General features: G+C 35.2%; 1 protein-coding gene across 25 annotated transcripts in view; it reads left to right on the top strand.

Moving 5' to 3' along the window:
• Nrxn1 (neurexin 1) overlaps nucleotides 1–12,167 on the top strand; it is a 1,032,692-nt gene that overhangs the window by 545,741 nt on the left and 474,784 nt on the right. The gene's annotated exons all lie outside the window — the stretch shown is intronic.

The raw sequence follows: 12,167 nt of genomic DNA on the forward strand, positions 1-12,167 counted from the left end.
CTCATTTTCTTTTTAATGTTGGAATTGCTCTTATTTTATGTGGAGCCACGTGGTTCTGTTCACTGAGTTGGCAGGTGGCTCCAGTCCCGTAATTATGATCTTGATTGTCGACTGCCAAAACACAAAGGAAAGCTGTAGTCTGGTGCTCTTTAGTGAATTGGTGCATATGCTTTTTGCTGTATCCATGCACATAAATCTCACAGTAGCAGTAAAACTATTAGGGTAGTAAAATATATGCATTTTAATTTTCGTAAAAAGTGTCATAAAATTCAATTAACTATACTTTACCAAATAGCAGTTCACTCTGGGAAGGTGAAGGTTTTTCCTAATCTGAAATTACACGTCTCTTTCATTTTTCATAGCGACCTGTGTTAATGCTTTAATCATTACACCTACTCAGCGTCTTGCAATCTCATATTCTCCGGGGGTCTCTTTGTTTGCTTTATCTTTCTACAAGTTCTCGTCTGCTTCTTTTGCTTGTGTCTTTGTGGGGCCACTCCCTCTAGTATGGAGCTGGGCTTTTCTTCCTCCCTGTATCTTTAATTGAAGGAAGAAAGGGAGATGAGTAGTCCAGATAGTCCTCATAATTTTATGCATTATAATTACCCAGGAATTGAGAGAAATGTTCTTTACTGCTATATCCACAACTAATGAAGGGGAAAAAGCTAGAGGACTTTTATTTATTAGGCTGCAAAGGAATCTGACAAACCCCCTCTGCTGATCTATGAAAGTGAACGCTCCTCCATATTTTTAGATAGTTCACCTTCCCCTCAAAAGTAGTTTAATAGCACAGAGTAGAGAAAGGTCTCCTGGTGTTCAGATTTTATTACTTTTCCTGACTAAAGTGCAGTACATTTCCTAGCATAATTATACCCTAGTTGTCACAATAAATGAACACAGTATATTTTACGACACACTTTACTTGCTTATTATCATGTTTGTTCACACATCTCTCAGATTTAATAACCCATGGGGGGCTTCTAGCATCATTCGTGAATGGAAATTAGTGAAATTTTCTATTTCATTGGTGGCAAGATTTTTATTTTAATTGCAAAAAGCCATAAGCAGGATAGATAGTAGATAGAGGAAACTCCTAAAGTATCTATGTTACTTTTTAAATTTCACTAATAATCTCTCCACTTGCACAAAGATTAGCTACATTCATTTTTAATTGAGACCAAGTGGTGTTTCTGATTATTCTTAAAAATAAAAGTAAAGAATGCGCATATAAACATAGCTTTCTTTTCAGGTACATTCTATATTTGATTTCAGGTCAACTTTTTCCAGGACAGGATTTACTTCTTAATTTATGGTTGGAGGACCAGGAGAAAACAAACTTTATAGGTAGTTCTATCAGTTTTTCATCAAAATAAAAGAGTGTAACTCCGTTACCATAGACACTTGGGGGCTATTTATACTGAATGTCTCGTGATACCTACAGAATTTACCACAGAGATCTAATGTGTACCTTAATCACAAATAGATAGTTTTATTGAACAAAAATATAGAGGAATTGCATGTCCTAAATTATATGTAATAGTAAGTTTTTAAAAGTATGTGGTTTATTTTTCCTTAAATTAGACAGAGTTTTCTTGTCAAGATATGATTTTGCCATAGAATAAATAATATTTCAAATTTTATGACAAGTTTAAAATAGTTTTATCTAATTATAAGACAATAAACACTTGTGGTTTTGTTTTGTTTTGTTTTGTTTTGTTTTTGTACCGGAGATCAAATTTTTGACCTTGCACTTGCCAGGCAAGTGCTTTTGCCACTGAGCTAAATCCCAGCCCGATAATACACACTTGTAAAACAATTAAAATACAAAACAAAAGCCAAAATTAAATCACCTATAATTCTACAATTAGATTTCCCTTTAAAAAGGGAACTTGCAATTCAACACACAAAAAATATTACAAATATTTCTATTAAGTATATTTTAAGCAGAGATGTGGAGAGAGAAGAAAAGAAACAAAATGAGATAAAGGAACTTAGTATATTGTATAGCTGTAAGACAAATGTACGACATGACAGTACAAAGGGCCATGGCACAGGGCTGTAGGATTTCTGTGTTGCAGAAATCTAGGAGTCGTTGAATATTTGAGCTTTTATTTCGATGGCTTCTTTGCAACCAAGCATCTTGGCAATTTTTTTCTCAGATAAAGTTTGCAAGTATGTTTTAGTAAATGATACTATATGGTATTTAATGAGCAGCAACGGTTTTATGAGTAAGATAACTGAAACTAGGCTTTGAAATTCACATAATATTTAAAGGGTTAGGAAATTGAAGAAATCGGTACTTATTCCAGGCTCTGACTTTGGATCAATCAATGAGCATGAGTCGTCCTCAGTGGCCTTCTCTCAAGATTGCCACACATATCCTCATGTAACCAAGTTCCAGGGCCATAGTCTTTGCTTGCTTGCTGCAAAAAACCCCCTAATAAGTAAATATCACAAAGTCAAGTAAAGCCAGCATCAATATTACTGAGTTTCTCATTTGTCTTAGGGTTCCATTTAGATAACCACCCTGCTATTACTGACACTGCATTTATTTGAAATTTTTGTTTTGTTCATCATAAACAAACTTTTATTTTATATTTTATTTTTTGGTGCTGGGAATTGAGCCCAAAGCTTGACTTATACAAAACAGATACCTTACCACAGAGATACACAAACAGTCCCCAAATTTTCACTTTAAAATATTAAATTTTAATTTTAAGCTGTTACTTTAAAATATAATTTACTTTGATCACCTAATTTTAAGTAGTCCCTTAAATATTCCTCCAGTGGTGAGTCTCATCATGGTCCTGGCAAATTACCTACTTTAATAAGATGCAACAGGAGCAGGCAGTCATGTTATTAACAAAGACGCAGAGTTCTGTCCTCATTATTAATCCATAAGACCTGTGACTCATGTGTAGTGCTGTAAATCAGAAAACAAATAATATTTACTGTATGACACCATTATGGGTGTTGTGGGTGCTGTAATTTACTGAAGGGATTCAGCTTCCAACAGGCTAATCATAACCAGGGAGTTAATTGCATCCTTTTTCATTTCAGAAAATTAAACTCAGGCAGTTCTGTCCCATACTGTTTTCTGTGAGTGCTTATTACTTTTATGTGTATTTATTTTTTGTGTGACAGAAACACTATAGATACCCCACAGCTAACATTAAATGCCTTTTACTACACTTTAGCTATTTAACACCAAGAATTTTTATCAGAGAAGGAAGAGAAGATTCATTGCACATAGTTGATTGTGTTGTCGTTGGATAGAGATTTATAAAGCTCACTTAAAGCATCACTTACAAGAGTTGGTGAAAGAGAAAAAAATTGGGTAAGAAAGAGGAGGAAGTGGAGAATTGGAAGAGGAATGGTAGGAGAAGGATGAGTATGGAGAAGAGGAGGAGGACGGGGAAGAGGAGGGAGAGGAAGGCAAAGAGGAGGAGGAAGAGAGGGAGAACAGCCCTTGATGAGCATCTTGCTGAAAAGCAGTATTTTCTCTCCAAAGCAGCCCATCTAAAAAACCAACACTCAAATTTCATGCATTCTCTGCATTAATTTTACATTTTATGCCTTAAGCACATTTTAGTAATTAAACAGTCAGATAATACATATACATTTTTTAAATTTCCAAATAATAAACTATCACAAATAGAAAACATTAACAAGGACAACTACGGACAGTGCACCAAAATTCTGGAAAATCTCTATGACTTCTTTTACGGAACCAAGAGCTGAAATTCAGGAATTTTCAAAGACTTAGCCCAAGGTCACCTCTTGATCTAGAGAACCTAGGTAGAGGTTTGCCCACTGGGTTCCTGGAAGCTTGTTTCCAGCCGAATTTCCTGTCCATTCTGTAACATAGTGTTACCTAGTTACCAAGCAGTGTCCAGTAGCTGGGGCCAACAGACAGATCTTCAGCATCAGCTGGTTCTTGTCCTTGACAAAGCCACAATAACTTTCTCCTTGCTCTGTACTTTACACACTAGAAAGCACCATTCATGAAGACAAGGATGACACAAGCCAATGAAAGAAAAGCCTTCCACTCGCCCATTCTCTCCATTTGTTTTCCCTTATACTGTGCTGGGAAATATTTTTACTGTTTTATTCCGCTTATCTACCGAAGTATTAAAGGACCTGACCTAGTCTTTTGATTATTTATCTCTCTTCCTTTGACTTTCCAACATTATATATTGGATTGTGTAATCTTCAAAGAGAGATCATTTCTCTGGAGCTGGAGCCTACTTTATATACTAGTTCTTGGCTCTCCTTCAGAACAGGCTCTATGAGTGTTTTAATTATAAGTATAACCTAAGGTCAGTTATTCACCCACATCCACTGTTCAGCTCTCTGCAGTCTGGCTCTGTTGGAAGCATTCCACTAAAACTGCTCTTTCCAAGAGCACCAATAATCTTCACATTGTCAAATTTATCAAATATTTTTCAGTCATCATTTTAATCTTTCCTCATAGTGTGAGGTTCCTTGCAAGAAGAATTGTCCATCCAAGATGCCATACGTACCTGGTTTCCTATTCTCTCTATGTTGAATCCTTTGCAAATGCCTTAGCAACTTCTGCTTCTCATCTGTGTCCTAAATGAGAAGGTTACTTAGGACTTGATGCAGGGATTTTGTTCATGTAATAGCTTTTACCCAAGTAACTTCATCCATTTCTTTATCCTTCAATATGGTCTTTATGCCAAAACTCTGATATTTCTCTCATCATATTTAGAGTTTTGCATGCAAAACTGTATTTAACATTTGGATATCTCACAGGTATCACATCTTTAACATGTTCTAAATTTAGCTTTTCATATTTATCTCTCTACTTCCTTATATTTCTCTCTCCCTGTACTTTTACTGTAGTAAATAGTACCTTAACTGGTGATACGATCTCTGTAACTTGAGACTTAAATGGTAGGTGTACATTGGATAAAGTGTTTCAATCTAAGAAATGCGAAGAGTTATTACAAAATGATTCTTCCTTTATTATGTAATTTAAAGCATGAGTCTCATAATATTTCTAATATATAGGCCTTAGTAACAATAATAATTACAGAACACATAGGACCTACTATGGACTTTATATTTATGGTGCTTCACTATAGATATTATAATGATGATACTGGTATTGTGCTTATAGAAGATAACACCAAGGTGCATACAGTTGAAGTAACTTGTCCAAAGTCATATTTCTGTTAAATGGCAGAGCTATAAAATTTGAGCATGGTTCTTGGGTCCATGTTCATAAAAATTTAATTCGTAGCTGTTCTATGCAATCTTAGCACATTGGTAGTATCACTACAGCAATATATACCTTTAAAATTAAACCAGTGCGTTGAAGGCTGAATAAAGAAACTCAATTAGAAAAAATTACTAGGTGGTGCTACATGAAGTCTGTAAAATTTAACAGTGCTTAGAGAGTGCTGATCTCGTGTATCATTTTATGACTCTTCCTACACAGACTTGAGTAGTGGGTCATTAATCATCTGGGTAGGAAAGCACCAAATGAGATACCAAAGGATGATTGCTTCTTACATGAGTTTTCAGAAATTCGCAATAACATTTGGATTATTTTGATATGCTAAGACTCAAATAATGTGAAGCTGTTTTGTGTGTACATAACATCTTTCCTCTTTCTTCTTCTTATAAATATACTTACAATAATTGATTTTTAAAACAAAAAAGTCCAGAACAAGTTGTAGCAATTTGTTGTTTCCATGGAGTGGGAGTTTTGGACAAAATGCACAGCCTCATTCTTTTTCTATGACTCTTGGAAAACACGTCCTGTTTATATCTTTTCCACCTACTGTTACAAAAAACAAATGCCATTTTTCCCAATTTGAGTGACATTGGAGAGTTTTTATGTTACACTTTAGTGTATTTACTTTAGTAAATCCTGTTAAATATTTTAAACCTTAAAATTGTGTATATATTTTGATTTTAAAAGATGTAAGCAAACATCTCTTCTACACATGGCTAAATCCTTCTTTTCATATCAATTAATTAGAAAAAAGAATAAGTGGAACCAGAAGAGAAAGAGGACTAATGTTGCCATAAAATACAGAATTGTAGAGCTATCTTTAATTTGAGGGTCATTGAGACAGGGAGCCAGCATTAAGAAAAACCACTTTGCTTGCATTATAGTGGTTATCATTCTTGGATTTCCCTAGATTTTTTAACTAATACATATAATCTGAGGTGTTATGATGAAAAACTTAACTAGGAATTATTTAAAAGTAAAGATAGCACACCTGGAAGAATTAAAGGATGTGAAAATTTGATGGCTTTTGCTGTGCTTTAATTGCTTAAGATCTATGAGAATGTACCTATATTACAAAAAAAAAAAAAAATCAGAGTGTATTCCTAATGAAGATGCAAAGTGAAATAGAGGTACACTGAGTTACTGTTTTCTCTCTACTCCACAGTGAATGAACTTTGGCCTTCTTAACATCAAAGACAAATGAAATAATTTTTGGACAGACACACAAGCATTGTATAAACTTACCCATAAAGATCATTATAGGTTGAAAATTGTCTCTGTGTGCTTTATTAAACCAAAAATATGAACACAAAGAACAAAATGACTCTCAAAGGCAATATATTATTGTTTATGGTAACACCAAACCCCATGGTGGTGCAGGGAGGCAGGACTGTGGTAGGAGAACAGAGGACCAGGTCCTTTCTTTACATGGCTCCATCTCAATTAGGCCCTTCCTGGCCCCCTCATCTATAGTTACCCACCACCCACCAGATGCTCCTCATCTTCCTCCCCTGTGTTATTTTACCCTTTAAACTACATCAGTGTCTATTAAATTGCTTTAACAAGTATCATATGTATTAACTGTTTACATTCCATTATGGAAGAGATATTGTCCATTTCGTTTATTCTTTTGGGAAAAAGATTTTTAAAGTATTCATGAAATCCTCATTATCTCCACAAAACTAGATCCATCAGGTTTGAAACTGTAAGGCTTACATGAACTTTTAACATCCCCTCTGGAATATGAATTCTAGCCATCAGCATCTTTTTGGAGATTCTGTGTCATGTTATAGTTGACTCTGTCTTCGCTCATTTCTCCTTCTCTATCTCTAGTCAGCCTATCTCCTTGAATTCATCACACATCATCCAGTCCTTGCTCCGCTGCACTGCTTGCATTGAAGCCCTCACTTGATATGCTCTGTTTTTCTCCTTCTAACAGAACAGATCCCTGACAATTCTTTAGGATGATCTGAGCAAAGTGTCTCTTCCTCTGTTAACCCTTCTCTTATCTTTCTAGTTATGATTGATTCATTGTGTGTTTTGGAATCTTTGGTCACAAATCTAAGCTCTACTAATTTATTAGTAATGAGACATTTTAAAGTGCATAATCTCTGATTTTTAATCTACAAATTTATAGTAATTCTTAACCTATAATATTATGTCTGTAATGGAAAATGTCTAGAATATATGAACTTTCAGTAATCAATTTTGCACTGATAGCATATATTGTTTAATAGAATGTGTCATGATATAATTTCAAATGTAATCATGCTTATATAGAGATTACTAAAAAATTCAAGATTAGAAATCAGACTTTTCATCTCCTTCTAGTATCAAGCTCTGCCTTGTGTTAGAGCTGTAACAGCATTTATAATAGTGCATTTGACATTTATCCTTGTGTTGATAAATTCTTCAATTCATTGGACTGTTTTCCTCAAATAAGCATTGAAATTCCATGAAGTGATGAACAAGTATTGTATCTCTTTATGTTCTACAACTTAGTGCTTTGCTGGTTCCCCAGGGCTTACTATACATAACAATTTTTCAGGGAAAGCCAAAAACATTCAGAAGCAAAATATTTGCTGATCATACCATCCAGTGTCCAAGCTATACTGCACTCTATTGTTTGTTCCACATTGTAAATCCTGATGCTGGAGTTATCATCATCATCATTGTCATCATCATAATCATCATCATCGTCATCATCATTTTGTCTGGCTGTAATCTTTTGGCAGGGCAAGGTACTAGAATTACGTTTTTTCAAGCTGGCAATCAGTACCTAGAGTCCCCTCTCAACTGTGAGGTGTTGTTTTGGATGTAGGCCTCGCCCTCCAGTGACAATGCATGTTAAGTATCTGTGACAGTTTCCCTGGTGACAATGGAAGTAGCAAAGTCTGTTGTAAGCAGTCACTACATTGAGTTTGATAGAGTATGTTGAGGTCATAGAAGAAGCCATGTATTTTAGAAAGCATTTTCTAGATGTGACCTTAATGCTATTTTTCCTCTGCGTCCTTCAGTGTTATATAAAACATGTACCACAAGTAGTGAGAGTGGAAACTAGACCCTTGTTCTAATGATTAACAAAGTACTTACTAACATTGTTATTCATAATTAATTTTGAGGAGCAATTTTTAATACAGATTTTGGAATCCTTTTCCTTCCATGCTTTGAAGAATAAAAAAAAAAATTTAAAAAGCAATGTATGACCTCAGTGAAGCATAGCACCTGCCCAAACACTTACAATGTGAGAAAAATCACACTTGCCAGATTGCACTGATCATTTCCAAGTTGACACAGAGAAGTGACATCTGTGCTTAAGTAGTAACCTGCCATTTTCTGTCAGCATTTTTGAGTCAGTTCAGGAAAAGGTCTCCTTTTCCCAGTTCCAGTGGAGTCAAAAGGTTTTCCCAAGGTCTATTCCTGGACAGGCTGGAAGCAAAGATTCATTGCTTGACATTTTGTTGTAGCTGTCTGTAGTGAATCATGTAAAATAACCCCCACCACTACTTTTCTCCATCTGGGGCTGTATATCCACAAGCAAACCAGGCAGAGTAACATACGAAACCCCAGAGCTTGTCTATACAGACTCGGTTAACTTCTAGCCATGCCCTGGGAAAATCCCCTGACTCTGAAAGGAGAAACCTTTTGAGGGTTTGAAATAGATGCCACAGGCAGTCCAGTGGAACATGATAATTTAGGTTATGGGATCCTCTTACTTGGTTGTACTATTCATCTCCAAAAAAAAGAGCTTTTTTCTGTTTAATTAGATCAAATATTATTTTGATGATTGCTAGAGAATGAACACCCCTAAGTGAATTTTAATGGATGTTGGGAGCTTCCGTTCCGGAGGATGCAAAGCATTTCATCCAGATATTATCTGTATCTTCTTGGTGACGAAAGTCTGTAAACAAGATAATACTGAATTAGGGAAATGGGTCTTATTTTTTCACATGCCTAGGCCATTAAGTGAAGCATTTAAAAACTACTAGCATAATAATTTCAAAATCAAAGACAGAACTTCGGTCTTACATTATCCTTCCTGATTGCATCTGTCTCCTCTGCTCCTCTCCTCCTAGACAGGATCTAAAGACACACCGTGAACACAGAAGTGCATGATGCTGCTACAGCTCGTTCACTGACACTGAAATTACATTCACCAAAGCAGATCTTTTCATTGAAAAATAAAAGCTAAGGCTTTAAATAGCAGCAACAGTGGGACTTGCATTAACAGCAGTATTTGAAATATAAATGACCACAGATTCTTCTTTGATTGAGTATCCTCAAGAGGTGAGGTACATGCAGATGGTGGTGGTAAGGGTGGGTGGGTCAAGAGGAAAAGAATTAGTGTGAAGAGAACACACTGACACAAAAGCCTTGCTTAGTAAGTGAAAGGTACAAGTCGGGCCTAAAGTGTGTGCTTAGTATGTACAAGGCCTTGAGTTCTATCCCCAGCCCTACAAGGATATCAAATAAATAAATAAATAAATGTTTGGAACTTTGTAAAATACATTAAAAATTTACAAGTACTGACATGAGAAGATCTGACATGTATTTGTACTGCTTACTCATGTTTTTAGCAAAGATTGCTTTAAGCAATCTCTTTTGTAATAAGTAATTCTGTGAAAAATGAGACAGATTTTTATAATTCTGTAACAGTGTGCAAATCCAAGAGTGGATTTGGAAAATGAAAATCTCTGTATAACAGCACACTATTGAGAAGTTTTTACCACGGGGATCCAGCCTGTAGTGGATAGTTTGACTATTAGAGATGCTGCAGTTTGAATACTGCAGAAGTAATTATGATTTTTATTAGGAGACAAATTACTTGGGGAGATCAAATAATCTAGTATAAATTTTTATTCATCCTACTTTTGAGATACACTTGGGATCTTCCAGACATCTCAAAGGGAATCACAAGACTCCCCAAGCAAAATTAATTTTACTCTGTCCTACTTTTTAAAATATATAGTGCATAGCACTATTAAAAGAAACAGAATCCCTTGAAAGCCAGTATAGCATGGAGACTGCTGAAAAAGATGGAAAGCACGCACCATTCCTTGCTGTTACTCATCTTGCTATGGAGAAAATTAGTACATTTAAATAAAGGTAATAACTGTCCTATAACCTATCGAGAATAAAATAAATAACACATATGTTTTAGAACTAAAAAAATTCATACAAATATACAGTCACTTCGAAATCAGTATGTCTTGTTCAACACTTTTACATTTAATAGCAGTAAAAAGGTAAGAACAATAAAATAAGAGGTAGCATAAAATAAATTCTATACTTCTTTCTCCAGTATTTTTTTGTTTTCATTTTTTAACTTGGATAAATCATTAAAATGTTCTGAATGTCCATTCCTCATCTATAATATAAACAAGTTTCATTACATGATTCTTAAGCTTTCTCACTTTTCTGGAATTCTGTGATTCTAGCAAGAAAAATCAATTTTCATACCATAAATTAAAATACTTGAGTTGAAAAACGTTTTCATGGTTTCTTCCATTTATGTGCACATCTTCTAGCAGTACTTAGTGTTTTCATATATATGGTTTCATTTGTTCATTATACTATATCTGAGCCACGCACAAACAGAAGGTACTCCTTGTGTGTGTTTAAAGTAATAATATAACCACATAGATAATGAATTGTGGATATGGAATTTGAACTCATTTCTACTGACTCTGACTGAGGAATCCAGCAGCCAACACCCTCTCCTAAACTTAACACTCTTGCATTTTGCTGTTTGTGAAATGCTCAGTGTTTCTGATTGTTTCAATTTTGTACAATATAACCTTGTAAACATAAGTATTTTAATATATGATTTGCATTTTGAAAAAATAGGTGCTTACATTTCTAAAGTGTAATTTTGTACACCATGATTTTCATTGAGTTTTGACAGCAGATAATTTAATCTTGGTAAATACAATACTGTATCCTGACACAGATACAAATATGTGGGCAAACCGGGTTGGCAAATCTCTCAGCAATTTTAATGTGTTTCCATTTCTGGAAATACAAGTCTGAACTACAGGAAAGTTAAAAAATATAGTCTTAGGGAAATGGCTTTTGAGAGAGTTCTGAACAGTGCTATGTCAGACAGACAGAGACAGACAGTGCAGTTCAAGACAGAGACACAGGTGACAGAGATTCCATTCCATAGTTTCAAGATGCATGATCTGAGTGAAGAATTTTTTTTTTTAGAAAAATATTTCTCCAATTAGCTGTAAGGACAATTTCAGTGAAGACTAAATGATCCCTTTTCCATTTGATTTTCTCTTTTTCTCTAGTCATCTGTCATCAGCTTGTAGGAGAATACCATTTCTGATTCAGGATACATCATTTTTGCATGAAGTAGCTCACTTTTATTCTCTAAGGAAGCTTGATTCAAGCTTGAGAAATACTCTTAAGTGGCAGTAGTTTATTCATCTGTTCCTCTCTTGAAAAGTCACGTGAAGAGAGAAGCCCAATTTTAAGAAAAAGCAGAACATAGATGACTTTGACCCCGCAAACAAGGAATGAGCAGGCATTGGGGCCGTGTTTAAAATGAAAGTCAAAACCGAAGTGAAACAAATATCACCAGGGGAGAGAAAGAGCAGCTTGTTCAGTTGCTGTTTCAATTAGCAGGAGTTTTGTGGCCAAGAGAAAAAAGTGAAAGCTCCGCCATCTGCTTTTATTTCTGAAACTGCTTAGTATCAGGCACCTGACCTCTGTACCCTATCCTCCCTTCCTTTTCCTTCTCCTCTTACATTCCCTCCCTCTCTTCCTCTGCCCTTCCCTCCCCAACCTTCCTTCCCCTCTTTTCCTCTCCCTGCCTACTTTTCTTCTTTATTTATTTGGGCGATGCATAGCGCTACTAGATTTTTGCTGGCCAGAACTCTAGGAAAGTAAATCAGAAAGG

The sequence above is a fragment of the Cavia porcellus genome, unplaced genomic scaffold (genome assembly GCF_034190915.1).
Source record: "Cavia porcellus strain 051 isolate PalLab524CR breed Dunkin Hartley unplaced genomic scaffold, mCavPor4.1 scaffold_1, whole genome shotgun sequence".
Lineage (NCBI taxonomy): Eukaryota > Metazoa > Chordata > Mammalia > Rodentia > Caviidae > Cavia > Cavia porcellus.